Raw genomic sequence first — 14,192 nt, 5'->3', positions numbered from 1 at the left:
TTACATGCAATTCAAATGGTAAGAGTCTAACTTATTAATTTTGTGGTCTAGAGTTCAAGTCACACCTTCTTCTCTATTTTTTTTTAATAATAAATCTTGCTTCTCAATCAATGACTTTCACCATAAATTTATTTTAGGTTTAAAATTAATTAAAAGATCCTCCAATAATATTTAATTTGCACTTAAAGATTCATAATAAAATATATGAGATTTGTAAAATTATTATTTAATTATTTACTTAATTTTTATATTCGGGTTCTCACATTCTCCCCCACTAAAAAAAAAGTTTCGTCCTCGAAACTAACCTGAGTAAATCATGAGAATAGATGTGGGTACTTCTCGCGCATCTCGTCCTCGCGTTCCCAAGTCGCCTCTTCTACTAGATGATTATGCCACAGTACCTTAACCAATTTAATGACCTTTGTACACAACCTTTTCTCTTTCGAATCCAAAATCTGAATAGGTATCTCCACATACGAAAAATCCTCTCTAATCTGAAGCGGCTCATAATCTATCACATGCAACGGACTGTGCACATATTTCCTCAGCCTAGACACGTGAAACACATTATGCACTCCTGCCAACCTAGGGGGTAAAACAACACGGTACACAACTTCACTAACCTTCTCTAATACCTCAAATGGTCCAATGTATCTAGAACTCAACTTTCCTTCATTTCCAAACCTGATGACTCCTTTCCATGGTGATACTTTCAAGAATACCATATCCCCCACATGAAACTCTAAATCTCTCCTACGATGATCAACATAACTTTTTTGTTTACTCTGAGCAATCAATAATCTCTCTCTAATGGTGATAATTTTATGTGTAGCATCCTCCACCAAATCAAGTCCCAACATTTGCCTCTTACCAACCTCATACCAGCACAAATGAGACCTACACTTCCTCACATACAAAGCCTCATAAGGCGTTACTCCCAAACTAGAATGATAACTATTATTATACGCAAACTCCATGAGCGGCAAATAATCATCCCAATTACCTCTCCACTCCAAAGCATAAGCCCTCAACATATCCTCACGGATTTGAATAGTCTTCTCCAATACCCCATCTGTCTAAGGGTGATAAGCTGAACTAAAATTTAACCAAGTACCCATAACTGACTGTAACGCACCCCAAAACTTAGACACAAAACGAGGGTCCCGACCTGACACTATTGACACAGGTGCACCATGCAATCTAACAATCTCTTCACATAAAACTGTGCAAATCGAGCTAGAGAATAGTTCATCCGAACTGCAATAAAATGTGCTGACTTGGTTAATCTATCAACAACAACCCAAACTGCATCGTGATTACTACTAGTACAAGGTAAACCACACACAAAGTCCATGGTATCATGATCCCACTTCCACTCTGGTATAGGTAAGGGTTGTAGTTTCCCCGCAGGTTTCTAATATTCTACTTTAACTTGTTAACACACCAAACACTGAGCCACAAATTCTGCAATATCTCCCTTTATACCATTCCACCAAAAATGTTCATAAAGATCCCGATACATCTTAGTACTGCCAAGATGAATGCTATAACTATAACTAGAACTATGTGCCTCTACCATAATCTCCTTCCTCAAATCACAACCAACAAAAACACAAATTCGGTTACGGAATCTAAGCAACCCGTCATCACTAACCACAAAGTCTACATTCTTACCCTCTGTCATCTCTCCTTTAATACGCTCACACTGGTGGTCAATCTCCTGTGCTAAACGAATCCGTTCTCTAAAGGTTGGCTGAACTGTCAATTGACTACAATAAGCCCTATCACTAGGCGTAACAACCTCAAGCCTCAAACGTCTCATGTCTTCCACAAAACAACTCTCAATAGAAAAAGCTGCTACATCTCCAACTGCGACCTTCCTACTCAAGGCATCTGCTACCACATTTGCCTTCCCCGGATGATATAAAATATTCACATCGAAATCTTTTAGTAACTTAAGCCATCTTCTTTGCCTCAAATTTAGTTTCTTCTGTGTGAAAATATACTTCAAACTCTTATGATCAGTGTAAATCTCACATGACTCTCCATACAAATAATGTTGCCAGATGTTAAAAGTGAAAATCATTGCTACTAACTCCAAGTCGTGCGTAGGATAATTTCTCTCATGTACTTTCAACTATCGTGACGCATAAGCAATCGCCTTCCCATGTTGCATGAGCACACATCCTAAACCCTGTCGTGAAACATCACTATAAATCACAAAACTACCACCACCTGTACGAAAGGCAAGGATTGGAGCTAATATCAACCTTTGTTTAAACTCTTGGAAGCTACACTCACAATCATCATTCCACTCAAACTTTACCTCTTTCCTAGTGAGATTTATAAATGGCAAAGCAATACGGGAGAATCCTTCCACAAACTGCCTGTAATATCCAGCAAGCCCTAAAAAGCTACGTACCTCTGTCACAGAAGTAGGTCGTGGCCAATCAACAATTGCTGCCACTTTCGTGCTATCCACAAATACCCCATCTTTACTCACTACATGACCCAAAAAGGATACACTGCTCAACCAAAATTCACACTTCTTAAATTTTGCATACAGTCTCTTCTCCCTAAGGATCTAAAATGCTACCCTCAAATACTGCTCATGCTCCTCTTTACTCCTCGAATAAATTAGGATATCATCAATAAACACTACCACAAATTTTATCCAGTTGGGGTTTAAATACTCTGTTCATTAAATCCATGAATGTGGCTGGTGCATTTGTGAGACCAAAAGGTATCACCAAGAACTCATAATGCTTATAACGGGTTCTAAAAGCGGTCTTAGGAACATCCTCATCCCTTACTTTCAACTGGTGATAGCTTGACCTCAAGTCCATCTTAGAGAATATCTAAGCTCCCTGCAATTGGTCAAATAGGTCATCAATACATGGCAAAGGACACCTATTTCTCATTGTGACTTTGTTCGGTTCCCCATAATCAATACACAATCTCGTAGACCCATCATTCTTCTTCACGAACAACACATGTGCTCTCCAAGTTGAAACACTAGGCTTAATAAAACATTTCTCTAACAACTTCTATAACTAAGTTTGAAACTCCCTCAACTCCAATGGTGCCATTATATAGGGGACTTTAGAAATAAGTGTTGTGTTGGGACCAAGTTAATGAAAAATTCTACCTCGCGATCTAGAGGAAGTCCAGGTAGATCCTTTGGAAAAACATCAACACAATCACTCACTACAGGCAACTCCTCTAACTTCTATTCTGACAGTTCAATACTCACCACATAAGCTAAATAATCATTACACCCTTTACTTAACATTCGATTAGCCTAAAAGGAAGAAGTAAAACAGATAGAAGACCCTTTCCTATCCCCCTGGAAGAAAAACTCAAGTTGTCCCAGCATAGCAAAAACTACTCCCATTCTAAAACAATCAATAGAAGCATGATGCTTCGTCAACAAATCCATCTCCAAAATCACATCAAAATCCTTCATCTCTAAAGAAATCAAATCCACTAGAAAAATCCTACCATCCATCTTTATCTAACAAGATCTACAGACATCTCTTAACACTACTGTTTCTCCTAATGGATTACACACGGTAATACAAACATCAAAGGCTCACAAAGAATCAAAAATCCGTGTAAATATCTAGGTACCAACGCTTAACTTTCAAAATGAAATCAAGAAAGATTCAACACAAGTTTAAACAGAACTAACTTAACCAAACACTACTAAGGACTATAAGGACTCGGACCTCGTCTAAATGATGAAATGCAAGATATGTAACTCGATAAATCTACAGCTCTGATACCACAATTGTCTCACCCCAAATCCGGGCATGACCGGCCGTGGCCCACAAGGACTTAGCCCAAGGCACACGTAAGCCTAAACACGAATCCAATCACATTGAACAACTGAACAATAGTCCAATAATAAATAACCAAAACTCAATCCAGACATGCCACAATTATAAATGGCAAAATCAACCGTAATCAAAAGCCATCCAAACTTATGGGATATAAACAACCCACATATCAAAAATAATCCTAAATGAACTTCGATAAGAATAAATATAAATATGCACAAACTTGACATAACACTCTAAACTAAAGGAATGCCCTAGAGGTTCATGCAATTGAGTCCCCGCTACGCCATGAGTCCACTCAAAGTCCTTCTAACACCTGGAAATGGTAAACAACTAAGTCAGCTGATAGCTCAGTGAGTAGCAACATGGATAGTAAATACAGTTTTGAAAACAGGGTTCAATTCCAAAATAAGATATATATCACAGAAACTAGATTGGCATACAGTTTGGTAAATACAATCTGTTTCAAAAAGAAGGTTCCACAATTCAACACTTAAAATACTCATATCTCACAAGAACATGATAAACGACATTTTTCACTTAAAACAGATTATAACATGAACACCAATAATTTTCTGGGTACCAATAAAAACAAATAATCTGCCACACATTTCTCAGGCTATAAGCCCTGTTGGATCCAATACCGAACTAAGAGTCATCCTCAGGGTGGCACCTGGGCCTTTTCTCAAAGACGATCCGATTGAAGGTCACCTAGTTGTTTTTAAAGGTCTTTTCCTTACAATCGTTGAGCACTAGCACTACTAAAAAAAACACTTTTTGCGACCGTCACATGCCGTCGCAAATAATAAAAATACAGTCGCAAAAGACTTTTTGCGACGGCCTATGCGACCGCACAAGAGGGACGCAAATGTGGGGGTGGCAAATACTTTTTGCGACGGCAAAACAACGGTCGCAAATAATTTGCGCCCGCCCAAACTACTTTTTGCGACAACCATTTTGCCGTCGCAAAAAAATTAAAAAAATTAAAAGCACTTTTAGCGACCATAGTTCCACTGTCGCAAATAATTATTTATTAAAAAAAATCATATATGGATTTGCTACAACAAAAAAATCAATTACAACCACCAAACAATTTTTTGGAAATGAAAATAACAAAATTAACAAATTAATTAAATTTATAATATCCATTAACCATCCTTAAATACACTGTACTAAAAAATTCAAGTCTTCAAAAAAAAAAAAAAAAAAAAAAAGCAACATAATATTTGGCTCCCAACATCAACCGCTCGATCATATCAACTATTCCCTCAACAAAATCTGCAAAAACATAAATCAAACTTGACTTGAAAATTTAATGCACTCCAATGTGTTAGTTTAGCTTGAAATAATCAAAATAAAACTATGCCAGTGACCTCTCTCTATGGCAGATCAGTGATTTGCAACAAGAGTTTCAATTACCTTGAAAGCAACTACAGGCTTAACTATGGGATCACTTAATCATGGCGTTCGAAATTATATAACATCTACCCATATGCATAATCATGTGCCTATATTCCAAATAGCAGAAAAATCAAGAGAAAATTCAGATAACCTTCCATATTGTGAATACATATGGTCCTAAATTTCAAGGACTAGAAATATAAAAGAAAAACTAAGACAACTGTCAATCATTTTTTTTTTTTTTCCCGCATAGTTTGAGATCATGAAGCATTTGTTAAGTAACATTCTGAAAAGCACTGTAACACAGGCAAATAAATAGGAAAACGGAAAACAGGTAGAAAGTTTGAATTACAAACATACCTGCAGGGTCTGATGAATCAACAATAATTGCATCATACTTTCCTTTAGGTACATTCCGTAAAAATTCAACAGCTGCCACAAAAATGAAAAGAAGATCAACAAGAAAGTCTAGCTATATAATCAGCTATACAATTAGGGGCGTTAATTACGTAAAATTATTAATAACCTAGATTAATGGATCCATATAAAATGGATAATAAGATTTCAGATGCACATATTCACTAAACTGCAAGTAAAAAATAATTAGAACATCTTTTCCACATACCATCAGCAATATGCAGTTGCACACGAGGATCCTCAAAGCCAAACAGTGGGGAATATGGGCACCTATAGACCCTGTTCCTCGACAACAATCCCTAAGGAAGAAGTCTCGTCACACTTCCACTGTACTCCTCAAACCTCAAACCTCTTGGTAGATTGATAATCAAAGAGAGTATATTTTTTTCACCATAACAATCATGTGTAGTTGGACATTTAACTTCAAATGTATCTCTAAGTACATATGCCTATTAAAGTTCAACTAGAATAAAAGAAAAGAAAAAAAGAAGCTGCTATGGATTCAAAAGGTTCCTCACACTTAATTGCATTATAATTTCAATAATCTAAGTATAGCTATATGTCATTTGAAATTAAATTTGAATAAAAATAGAAACAGTAAACTCATCATGAACTATGGAACCCATGATTTATGAAAATTACAGTTTTGGTTTTGGGGGGATTGAATTGAACAAAGGGTAAGATAAGTTATCATCTCCTGATAGACACATTCATCTTTCTCAGTCAACTGAACAATGACATCAAGCACAAGAACTTTCCCATATGTTGAGGACTGCAAATAAAGAACCAGTATCAGCAGGAAATTCATAAATAAGACAATAAATGGCAGAAAAACAGAAAGCAAGTCATCACTACAAAGACAATCTACTGCATGGGAAAATAATATAATCCCAAAACTAAACAATCCTAGAATGCTAATCCAAACTAATCCAATTCGTCCAAAAAAAAAAACCTCACTGTCCAAGTGCATTGACCTCAGAAATTACCTCATAAATTCAATGATGTATTGATTGTTTAATGTAAAACCTTCATGAGAAATATATTCCCAAACAAGGTAAGCTCAACTTCCAAAGACAGTTTTCTCACTAGTGTTCTGAAGAAGAATTTACTAAGGCTACATTTCCCATTTTATAGATGGCCAGCATCTTGGCATGAAAACTGGTTATAACCTTCTCCTAAACCTTCACAAAAGATGACCATTTTTTTATCAGCAAAGCGCCAACTTACTTAAACCCTAACCCTACTCCAATGACTATGCCCAAGCAAATTCATAGACAGCACAAATTACTCAAATAGGACTCAGTTTCTTTAACCAAGATCCAACCCACCACCACCTCAGCAAACTAGAGCCTCTAACAGCATTTTCCAATAACCACTCCGGTCTAATGCTAAAGTTAAAAAACATTTCATCCCTAGCTTCTCAATAGTTAACTTTTTCCCACTTATTTAAGTCTATTTATCGTCTTGTAAACTGTACCCAAAAGCCTGCCGACACAAACTCCAAAAAATAAAATAAAACTATAAACATCACCTAACGGGGCAATAAGTGCCAAAGCTATGTGAATAACTGACCACCTCAGCAAACTATAAACATCACAAACAGAATTACCATCCCTACCAACAGTCACCAACATCAGACATTCAACCTTAATCTCCCCATGGACCTCATTGCTCCCATTACTCAAAAAAGGTACGATGCAACTAAAAATAGGTTCTAACTATTTCTAAAGCCGCATACAAGATTAATATTCAATCTAGGTTTTCCAACCCTCTTAATAAACAGCACAGATCAAGGACTAGGAGGAATAACCCAAATATAGATTTACATATATATCTATGCATACGCTTACAAGATCTAAGCCTCTAAAGATCCTGACAAAACTTATACAGATTAATTTACTTACGGGGATTTCTTTTCCACTCCTTTTCTAGGGACAGATCACTCTGTTCGTCATACAAAAAAAAGCAAAGCAACTGCTCCAAAGTCAAATCACATAGGATTTCTGTGCTTCAATTCCACGGATGTACTGTATTATTTGGGCCAATTGCTCCTTCAATATCAAACACTTAAACTGAGGTTAAACGAGAAAAAGAAATGACAACAGAAAAAAAAGGAGAAAAAATTTAGCTGTACAATGATCGGCAATCAAAATTCCAGAACCCCTTACCAGCACGAATGCTAACATCAGTCGCATTACACTGAGATAACCTGCTGCTCGGAAAAAGAACTAGTGCATATAATAACCATGAAGTTATGTACCAAAACTGCCCTTGATAACGACAATGCCTTGTGTTGGAGAGAATCATCACAAATGGCAGAAGCAGAAGCAACAGTTTCCGATCCTCTTGACTGCTCACAGCCATCATGTTAGAAGTTCACTCGGAATCTACAGACAATGATGAAAAAGCCACCACCATTGACAAAAGCAAAAACCAGAGCCAATCTAGCTAAAAAACAATGTCAACTCAAAAACCTATATGAACTCTCAGGCCGCAGAAATGTCATTCACTCGATCTCATTTCAACTAAAATCATCCTACACATCGCCATTTGAATCCTCAGAAGCAGCTTTGATTGCCTCAGCAGTCATGAGCGCAACCACAGCTTTGTGAATTGCCAGGTCTGCCCTGTAAAGCAATCTCTGAGCATTTTCCCTCTTGAGCTTAGCCATGTTAAGTGCATGTTGAGCTGCACCAGATGCGTCTCGCAACCTGAACTCATCAAGGTCTGAACCATCCAATTGTTCAACGCCATGCCTTAGAGAGCCCTCCGATTGATATTGAAAACCAGATCATACTTCTGAGCTTCATCAAACTAAATTGATATTGAAAACTGTAGAGAGAGCTTGAAATCAAAATTAAATGGAGCAATATAGAAATCACTACTGAGTTCTCCAATTAATGTTTATCATCTAAGTAAACCAAAATAAGACAGTAAACTTTACCTGAGTGCAAACCATAGTAAAGGCCTCACACTGAGTAGGGTTCACTTTCCCCTGAAATAGAGTGCTCAAACAAAATAAGATTTATCAAGTGGAGGAATAGGACTTCAATCCTAAAGCAGTGTGCAAACTATTGTCTTAATCTAGCTTAACTTAAATTCTTTAGATTCTAAAATCTCTCTCCACAATTCTAGATTAAAGTTTACTCCTCTTATGTCATCAACTAAAACTATATTGTCTACAAATAATACGACATCCTCTTGAATGTTCCTAATGGATTCATTTATAACTAACGCAAAAAGAGATAAGAACTTAGATTAATTGAAAAAAAAAAGAGCCTAATTAGGTATCCAAAACACAAAGCAAAGCACTAATTCAACATAAACAATAAACAATTCATCACAACCAACAACACACAAGCCTAATTTATACTAAATTGAAGAAAAGAGACATCAGTGGAATGGCCAAAAACCTAATAGCCTAAATTGAAGGATACATATGCTGAGGCAATGTGTACTTTTCAAGAGATTGATTAAGAAGGCAAATGAGAAAGAGATGATGATGATCCTATTATTACCTCTAATGAAAGATTCAGCAGTGTTAGTTAACTCTCATCAAAGACCTCGTGCAAAACGAGTGAGAAAGAAAAATCCACGAAACATTAGTCAACAAACCCTCAGCTATTATTCCATCTTCTATTGATCTATAACACACTTAAAAATCCCCAAATTTGTCAAATTAAAATCAACAGTGACTCAATGCTTAACACAAAAACACACACACACATATATATATATATATAGATTGAAGCAAAATTGCAAACCAAAGAAATATGAGATTGTCGGAGTCGAAGAGTTCAAGATCTTGAGGAAGTCGAGGACGTCTACTTCGATTCTTGCTCGGACCTCAACAGAATAAATTCAATTTCAAACATTGATATTCACAACACATACATAATATATAGAGGTGCATATACATGTGTAGTAGAGGTGCTAATTTGAGAAGATCAAAGGAGAGAGAGCACGAGATTGAGAGAAAGAGAGAAAGCGAGATTGAGGGGGAGAGAGAGAGGGAGAGAGAGAGAGAGAGATTCATACCAGTCGTATTACTGTGAGACCGATAGAGAGAGAGAGAGAGCGAGAGAAAGAGAACAATCGGTGTCTGTGGAGGGGCTAGGGCAAGTATAAAGAAAAGGGGAAAATAAATAGAAGAAAATAAAGGGGTAAATTGATTATTTGCGACGGCTAATCAGATGGTCGCAAATTATACAGTAGCAAAAGGTCAGTTTTTTAGTAGTGGTAGGATCTTACATTGCTCAGGTCACCCATTTACTAGATCAACCGTCGTTGTAGTAACTTTGACACTTGATCAAAAAATATGAGAGAAAATCTTGCATCCACAATCAACAGTTGACTCATATTATGAGAGAAAATCCTGCATCCACAATCAACAGTCTACTCATATTTTGCGCTTTCCATCAACTGTTATATCACGATTATAAAAGAGAACTCCAAGTATATCCAAACATAATGGAACAATTTCAAGACAAGTTTTCCCTCATTTTAGTAGGATAGAAGTTAAACAAATGCTCGATCCCGGATCAATGGCTTTAGAGCTGACGTGGCCTGACTAAACTAAACAAGATGACATTGTCAAAGCAAAGGAAGTAAATATTATCTTTATAGATAATTTGCAAGCCGACTTTGCAAAAGAAACAAACTGTAATTTTCGAGGCTAACTCAACTTTTGTCCATATAGATGAAGAATATCTTCACCCAATGACAAGTTTGGCAAATGAATAAAGCCCCATTGAATAGCATTTTTAAAGTACTTTTCAGGTTTCATAAAAAGAAAGGCATTAAATCAGAGAACTCTGTTTAGCTATGGACTTTCCAAGAATCATGCAAGCAAAAGGCAAAAATGTTGATTTCATCACCTACCACCACCACTAGCAGCAAAGTTGTGTCACCATTTTCAAGCTTTAGAACCTCAAATTATAGAATTCTTATAAAAAAAAAAAAACAACAAAACCCAGAAACCACATCAACCCAAATCAAAACAAGCCATTTTTCAAACCTATATCTTCACCTTCGCAGATCTAGCTAAAAGCATCATATACAAAGTTCAGGTACTTTGTACGTCATTCATCAAAACCCATACTCAATTTTAAATTAAAGAAGAAATGAAGGTCAATATATATATATATAGTTTCAAATTTATAGATAACATTGAATTCATAAACAAAACAAAAAAAAATCAAACCAAGCTAATTCTGACCCAGTTGCTTGAATTGAGTATGGTTTAATATATATGTACCAATTAGTTCGGTTTTAGGATAATTTGATCAAATGATCGAAAATCTAAAATAAATAACAAATAAATATAGTTTTTTTTTGTTAGCATGACCAATTCAAAAGTCCAAATCTTAGATTTAATTTAACATAGCAAAAAATTCATTCAAATTTTCAGCAGGTATTAAAACAGACGAAAATTTTCAGCAGGTATTAAAACAGAGCACATGCTGATCCAATTACTATACATGCAAAACCACATAAATCTATCACCGATCATGACTATTGAACTTACAATAAAGATATATAGACAAAACTTAAAAGTAGATCAGAAAGATATGTGAATCTCAGTATAAATCAAAGTTACTTAGCAATGAATGAACACAGATATATATATATATATATAACAAATTTTCATGTACTGTTAGCTGCAAAGAGAAGAAAGTGTACATGCTTAAGATGAATCACAAACAATCTACCAATTCTTCCAACACAGATAGCTTATTCACTAAAAAAAAAATCAGGAAATCATAGCATTAAGGCCTAGTTAAAGAGATAACAGTATAAGTAAAATGAAGATTCAAAGGCCTCTCAAAGTCATCATATAATGGAAGTGCCTGATGCCAAATGGAACTTGTGCCGCCCATGTTAAATTAACATTTTCAAATCTAATGAGAGCATGTTGTATCAATTTGATTGCCTCATTCAAAAATGCCCAAAGGCTCAGTATATATTTATTTTTTAGTTAAGTATATTGAAGGCTTAATTTATTGCCAAGGGAATAATCATTTTCCCAAAAATTCCAACTAAACTGGTAGATACTAAGAAAAAAACAGCACACAAAAATGTTTCCTGCAAAATTCATGACATATTGACATGTTATTCAAGAACACAATTGGAACAAGAATTACATCCTCCCTGCTATGGAATTTCAAAATTAATTGCAATCCAAACAAACAGAGCTTCAACTTATCTCATCACCACCAAACAGAAACACAATTGAACTTTACTATCATAAACAAAAAGAACAAAAATGTAAAAGAAAAGAGAGACATAATAAAATTGAAAGTATAACATAAAAGCAACAAGCAGGTAAACAAAATTAAATTAAAATAAAATAAATCCAAATAATGTTACTCCAAATTCCCAGCAAAACAAAAAAAAAAATGTGAACTAAGCATCTACCAGAACGATCTCAAGTAGGCTAAGAATTTCTTATTTCATTAAAATTGAACAAAATTAAATTAAAGTATATGAGTAGTAATTGTAACACATTAGTGTAGAAAACACAGAATCATGCTTAAATCACATGGATCAAACTCCATTATGCGCAGAAAATTAATAATTTCAATTTCAATAAATATATATGCATAAAATGTTGCAAAATACAAAGAATATATATATATATATATAGAGAGAGAGAGAGAGAAAGGGGGGGAAAACATGCCAGAGATTAATCGAGAGAAATACCTAAAAATGTTGATTTTGTGTTGCCCTAGAGAGATTATTTTGGACAATCCAAGGGACAATCTGAGTGATAATGAATGAAAAATATAGATTTCAAAAGAACCATAAAGAGAGAGTAGGAGATTGAGAAACAGAGAGAGAAAACAAGATTAACAGAGACAAAGAGAGATATAGAACGAGATTGAGAGGTCGAGAGAGTTCGTAATGCCATTTCCTTGTTTAATCTCAAAAGTGAGCTGTGGAGAAGATGTTAAAGTTGGATTTGACGGTGAAGATAACAGAATCGGGGCTGGCATCTCGAGGTCTGAATGCGGATGATCTCTATTGGTTTCTGATCATCAAACCCTAGTAGCTCCGGCGTTGTTGTCTGTTGCTTCTCATCACAATCTTAGAGAGAGAGAGAGAGAGAGCGCGACCATGGCGAGCGAAAGTAACAGAGATCTCTGTTTGTGAATTGTCGAGAAAGTCACAGTGAAAAGGATTAGGGCATAGGAATAAGAAAAATGCAAAATAAATAGTAAAAGAAAAAAACCTACGGTGGCAAATATTATTTTTTGCGACGGTAAAATAATCCGTCGCAAAAAGCTAGTCGCAAAAAACCACTTTTCTAGTAGTGTAGAGTCATCACGGCCCAACCCGGATCTGTTCCCTAGTGGCCAGAGTCACCACGCACAGTGGAATAATTTCCCTGGACTAAATACACACATGGTCCCAATAATCAATACACATCAGTTTCGGAAAACATGGTAGTTCATCATTATAAACATGAGACCAAAACAAATAGTTTACAGTATGCCAAGTTCACACATGTTTTAGAAATAATTTGATTCAATTGATAATATAATAATTTATCAAAGCAGTTTAGTCTTGAAACAACAATTTAATTTTCCAACAGTTCAGGGTAGGGGAACATTTATAAAAATATGTAGCATGAAACTACTCACCTGAAACGCAATAATATAATCCTCGAATAGAGTGTAAAAGTCCAACTAGTGGCCTGAACCAAGTATAAAAACTACACGTCACAACTAATTTAAAAATACTAAAAAAAAATAGGAACTAAGTAACCTCAAACTAAAGCGCACTAGCACGGCTCAACCCAACTCACCGTTACTCTTAAATATTACCTAAGTTCATATTCTTCAAGGTCTAAAATCACCCAAGACATAGATTCCGATCGAAACTTAACTAAAAATAACTTTAAGATGAAACAGTGTTTTAAACAAGTTTTCCCAATCTATTCGCTAACTTTGAAAATTACAAAACCCACTCCACGCTATTCGAAAAATTCCAATAACCTTCAGATATGATCTAATATATCCTAAGTTTCAAACCCAATTGGTTTCACTTGGTTTGCTTATCAAAATAATTTTCTACAATTTATTATATCTAAACAGGTTGTTTTCTGCAGCACTTTGAAGAAATTGACGGTTCTCTTAATATACAAGAGCAATCAATGCAAGGCCAAAAACATACGAAACTAGTCTCGTAACCGGTTCTAATGACACTAATTTGATAATTTTTAGATTTATACCCAAAGAGAACAACAATCCCGAATTTACTGTTTCGGACTGGTTTCCTGGACAGATTTGAATACCTCAATTCATATGGATTTCGACTCCCAAAAATTATGAAAAAATTCAGATATGCAATTCAATGTGTAATTGATCTACTGTAAAAATTTCAGATTAAAATTCATCCGTTTGATATGATTTCTTGATTTTTAAAGTTAGCGATTATGTGCAGAATTTTTGGACTAAGATTCACACCGATTCTTTATACATGAATTTAACTCCTTAGATTTCTTAACAGCATATATATATACACAAAATACAT

General features: G+C 35.3%; 1 protein-coding gene and 1 long non-coding RNA gene across 3 annotated transcripts in view; one reads left to right on the top strand and one right to left on the bottom strand.

The window, feature by feature from the left end:
* RBL15 (RHOMBOID-like protein 15) overlaps positions 1-14,192 on the top strand; it is a 99,892-nt gene that overhangs the window by 13,819 nt on the left and 71,881 nt on the right. The window lies entirely within an intron of this gene.
* LOC145801270 (uncharacterized) lies at positions 4,958-6,429 on the bottom strand. Its single transcript, XR_014342471.1, has 3 exons — positions 5,866-6,429; positions 5,601-5,672; positions 4,958-5,117 (listed from the first exon to the last, which is right to left on the bottom strand). It is a non-coding gene; the product is annotated as an uncharacterized LOC145801270 (long non-coding RNA).

The sequence above is a fragment of the Camellia sinensis genome, chromosome 10 (genome assembly GCF_055761805.1).
Source record: "Camellia sinensis isolate YWXY chromosome 10, ASM5576180v1, whole genome shotgun sequence".
NCBI classification, from domain to species: domain Eukaryota; kingdom Viridiplantae; phylum Streptophyta; class Magnoliopsida; order Ericales; family Theaceae; genus Camellia; species Camellia sinensis.
This window is presented reverse-complemented; position numbering and strand designations above follow the sequence as displayed.